The sequence below is a fragment of the Molossus molossus genome, unplaced genomic scaffold, assembly GCF_014108415.1.
Source record: "Molossus molossus isolate mMolMol1 unplaced genomic scaffold, mMolMol1.p scaffold_m16_p_14, whole genome shotgun sequence".
NCBI lineage: Eukaryota > Metazoa > Chordata > Mammalia > Chiroptera > Molossidae > Molossus > Molossus molossus.
The window spans coordinates 73,805,670-73,811,016 of record NW_023425349.1 but is presented as its reverse complement, the minus strand read 5'-3'; positions in this window follow the sequence as shown (position 1 = coordinate 73,811,016).

Below are 5,347 nucleotides of genomic sequence, written 5' to 3'. Positions count from 1 at the left end.
GGTGAGGATTAAAAAAAAGAGGCAGAAATTAATGAAAGACAAAAATAAAAACCAAGAACAAGAGTAATAAGTAGAAAACAATAACAGTTATGGTACATATTAATTCATTTCTATCAATAATTACTTAAAATATCAATAGTCTAAATACACAAATAAAAAGACAAAGATTATCAGAGTGGATGCAAAAATGAGACTGAACTATAAGTTCTCTACCAGTAACTCACTTTTTATTTATTGTATTAAATATGTTTTTATTAATTTTTTAGAGAGAGAGGAAGGGAGAAATAGAGACAAAGATGTGAGAGAGAAACATTAATCGGCTACCTCCTGCATGCCCCCTACTGGGGATCGTACCTGAGTCATGTGCCCTGACTGGGAATCAAACCCCAGGACTCTCAGTCCATGAGATGATTCTCAATCCACTGAGCCACACTGGCCTAGGCCAGGAACCCCTTTTAAATGTAAAGACACATTTAGATCAAAATTAAAGTTATGGGGAAACATATATCATGCTAACACTGATCAAACAAAAGCTAAAGTAGCTATAATAATAAGTACTTCCATGATGAGTGCTCCTTCAATGCCAATACAACTGTTTCAATTTTTATTGATTTGAGAGAAAGAGGGGGAAACCTATATTTGTTGTTCCACTAATTTATACTTTCATTGGTTGCTTCTTGTATGTGTCCTGACCAGGGAATCTACAACCTTGGCATATGGGGACAAAGCTCTAACCAGCTGAGCTACCTGGCCAGAGCCCAATACAATTGTTTCTAATACTTTAAAAGATTACTCAATCTTCTGCTTTTCTCACTGATGGAGTAACACAAAATTTACCCTACCTCTTGACAGAAAGCAGCGGGGAGACTAAAATATATAAAACAATGGTTTTCAGTAACTGGACAATAAGAATTCAGAGAATGAGTGTTTATTGGGTCTTAAAAAAAAAACTATTTGAAAAAGGAGGACATAGTCAAGTATCAAAATTCAAACAGGTCAACAAATTAACTAAAATTTATTCATTTATTTTAGGGGAAAAAAAGAATTCTTGAAAAATCAGGGATAAATTAGACAAAACCCCATACCTACCTTTCTCATCTAATTTCAACCCTGACCATAATACTGCTATATTAGTAAGTTAAAGAAAAGAAAGAAGAGAAGAGAGAAATAATCATCACTAAGATGTGGATGCATAGATTAGAACCTCAGCAATGTGGTGACATCATATCCTTTTGTTTTTGTTTTTTGTTTTTGTTTTTGTTAATCCTCACATGAGGATATCTTTTCATTGAGTAGAAGGGGAGGGAGAGAGAAAGAGAAACATCGATGTGAGAGAGACACATCAATTGGTTGTCTACTGGGGCCAGGACTGAACCTGCACCTCAGGTGTGTGCCCTTGACCGGGAATCGAACCTGCAACCCTTCAGTCTGCAGGCCAACATTCTAACCACTGAACCAAACTGGCCAGGGCAACATCACATCCTTTTGAATGCACAATTTCCATCAGAAATTCAGAAGCAACTAAACTGATTCTGCAGTCACATGATTTCATAATGTTACATAGAAAAAATGTTCCTACTTATGGACTATTTTCCTATAATTTGGAGAAACTATAAGCTCTTTTAAGGATCTTCTTTACTTCATTTTTATATTGTCTGAATTATAGGTCTTGACACATAGTATCTGTTCAGTGAATGTTATTGTGTAAATGAATAAATATGTGAGTGAAAGAATAAATTAAATAGATGTCATTAATATTACAAATATTTACTACAATGTTCAACCATGCGCTATTGCTGGAACTCTGCAGATATGTTATTTTCCTCATACGTAATTAATTATTCTTTAAAAAATTCTTCTGAATCAGCAGTTTGATTTCATTAAAAATACACTAGTATTTTATAAAAAGTACATCATTGTGTGTTTATAAAAATGCCAACATTTCATGTAATATACTAATCACAGATAATAGTTTCTTCCTCTTTTTTTTTAATAGAGTAATGTGACACTTCATTACCTTTGTATTTCATTAAGTATATGACTCTAAAAGGTTGGAATGACCTGACAAATTTATTGAAGCTACCAGTATAATTGCTAAAATGTACCAAAACAACATTAGCGCTTTAAAAAAACAAAAAAACAAAAAAAAACTTTATTGTTGAATGTAAAATGTATTACAGATGTTCCACATTTTTCCCCCATTGACCCCCTCCTCCTCACTTTTGTCCCCCTCCCACCTTTTCCCACACTATTGTCTGTGTCCATTGGTTATGCATATAAGTCCTTTGGTTTATTTCTCCCCACCCCCCCAACCCCTTTCCCTTTGAGGTTTGTTAGTCTAGCAATGAATTTGTACTTCTTAATCTCTTCACCTTTTTGACCCATTCCCCCAACCCCCCTCCCAACTGGCAACCAACAAAATGATCTCTGTATCTATGATAATGTTTCTGTTCTACCTGTTCATTTTGTTTGTAGATTCCATTGTTGATATGTATGTATTCATTGCCATTTTGTTTGTTCATACATTTTATCTTTTTCTTCAAAAAGACCCTTGATCATTTCATAGAATAACGGTTTGGTGGTGATGAACTCCTTTAACTTTTTCTTGTCTGGGAAATTCTTTATGGCCATCAATTCTAAATGACAGCTTTGCAGGATAGAGTAATCTTGGTTGTAGGTTCTTCCTTTTCATCACTCTGAATATTTCTTGCCACTCCCTTCTGGCCTGCAAAGTTTCTCTTGAGAAATCAGCTGACAGCCTTTTGGGAACTCCCTTGTTGGTAACTAGCTGCCTTTCTCTTGCTGCTTTTAAGATTCTCTCTTTGTCTTAAATCTTTTGCATTTTGATGATGATGTGTCTTGGTGTGAGCCTCTTGGGGTTCATCTTGTTTGGGGCTCTCTGTGCTTCCTGGACTTGTATGTCTGTTTCCTTCACCAAATTAGGAACATTTCATTTTCTGCCATTATTGTTTCAAACAGGTTTTCGATATCTTGTTCTCACTCTTCTTCTGGCACCCCCAAGATGCGAATGTTGGCATGCTTGAAGTTGTCCCAGAGGCTCCTTACACTATCCTCATTTTTTTGGATTCTTTTTTTCTTTTTGCTGTTCTGATTGGGCATTTTTTGCTTCCTTATATTCCAAATCGATGGTTTCCTCCTTGGATTTACGTACTCTACTATTGAATCTGTGTAAATTATTCTTTATTTCAGTTAATGCCTCCTTCAATTCTGACTGTGCATCCATAATTTCTGACTGGTCCTTTTTTATGCTCTTGAGGCCCTCACTAAGTTCATTGAGCATCCTTATAGGCAGTATTTTGAACTCAGCATCTGTTAGGTTGCTTATCTCCATTTCGCTTAGTTCTTTTCTTGGGGTTTTGTTCTGTTCTTTCATTTGGGACCTGTTTCTTTGTCTCCTCATTTTGGCTGCCTCCCTGTGTTTGTTTCTGTGTATTACTTAACGAGAGGTATGGGGCTAGCTGAGACCAGATGCTGCTCGTTTGAAAGAATTTAGGAAAAACCTGAAGCAGGATCCAAGACCGGCCAATCCTATTGTTAAGCAAGTGGCATCAGCTTGGGCAGGCCAGAAAGTTGGGTGGGGCGGGGCCTCAGGGAGTCACCAGGGCTGGGCTACTAGTGTGAGCCAGGTTGCTGGAGTCCCAGATATGGCGGCTGTCTGCTGCCCCAGGGAAGGGCTCACCAAAGGAACAAAGGGCTCTGACAGTACATTTGTCCCAGAGAAAGCCCCCCTCCAGCCCTCGCTACAGTGCCAAACAGCTCATTTCTTCCCTGTATGTCTCTGGTGCCCCTCGAGCTGCTTCCCCTCCAAGCTTAGAGGGAGAGAGTCTGATAAGTTTATGCGCAGACCCTTTAAGGAGCTGCCTGGGGCTCCCGCCGCTTCAGCTTCCCTGAGCCTCAGTTCCTGCTGGTTTTTCCAGCCAGAAGTTATGGGGATTCTCTTCCTGGCACTGGAACCCTGAGCGGAGCACCTGATGTGGGTTGGGGACCCCTCAGTCCTCAGGAAGGACCTTCCCAGCCGAGGTGTCCTCCTGATTTTTATCTGCCACACATGGGTGTGGGACCAGCCCATCTGGCCACCAGCTCTCGCGCCTCCGCCCCTCCGCCCCTCCTACCAGTCTGGATGTGGCTGCTGCTTTAATTCTGTAGTTGTAGGACTTCCATTCAGGATGATTTCAGGCGGTTTTGAATGATGGTTGTTCTGTAGTTTAGTTGTAACTTTGATGTGGTTGTGGGAGGACAAGATACCGCCTTTACCTATGCTGCCATCTTGACCGGAAGTCCCTGTGATTTCCAATAGCGCTTCTTAAAATTAAACCTTACAATATTGAAATCCATGAAAGGAATTTAAAATAATAAACATAGTATTCACTCTGGGAGATGAGAATGGCTGTAAACATAAGCAGAAAGGCACAAAATCATGAATGACTTCTTGCTTTGAATGTCTGGTTGCTGGCCAGTATTAATACTATAGCATTAATATTTTATCCATTAACTGGTATAACATTCAGTAAAGACATCATTAATATTCATGATCAACATAACAATACTATGTCCCTTAGCTACTTAAAAAGTCTGAGGTTTTCAAAAATCATTATAAATCAGTTGAGTTAACTAGAAAAAGAACAATAAACAAAGCCCAGAGTAGAAGGAAGGAAATAATAAAGATCAGGGTAGAAATAAATAAAATAGAGTCTAAAAGAAATACAAAAGATCAATGAAACCAAGAGCTGATTCAATATAAGATTCATTGAAAAGATAAACAAGATTGAAAAACCTTTCTTCCTCACCCAAGGATATTTTTCCATTTATCTTCAAATAGATGGGGAACTAAGGATGAAGAGAAGGAGGGAGGGAGGGAGGGAGGAAGAGAGAGAGAGAGATGTGAGAGAGACACATTAACTGGTTGCTTCCCGCACGACCCTGACCAGAGCCAGGGACCAAACCACAACTAAGGTATGTGCCCTTGACTAGAATTGAACCCACGACTCTTTGGTCCATGGGCAGACACTCTAACTGCTGAGCCAAATGGGCCAAGGCCAAGATTGAAAAACCTCTAACCAGATTCATCAAGAAACAAAGAGAGAAGACCCAAACAAATAAAATCAGAAATGAAAGAGTGACAAGAAATGACAAGTGACACCAAAGATGTACAAAGGGTTGTAAGAAAATATTGCAAACAACTTTCCCAAACTAAATAAGGAAAAATTAGAGAATCCAAATAGATTATGGCTCGTGAAATTAAAGCAGTAATAAAAAAAAAAAACTCCCAACAAACAAAAGTTCTGTACCAGATGGCTTTACAGGTGAATATTAGCAAACATTCAAA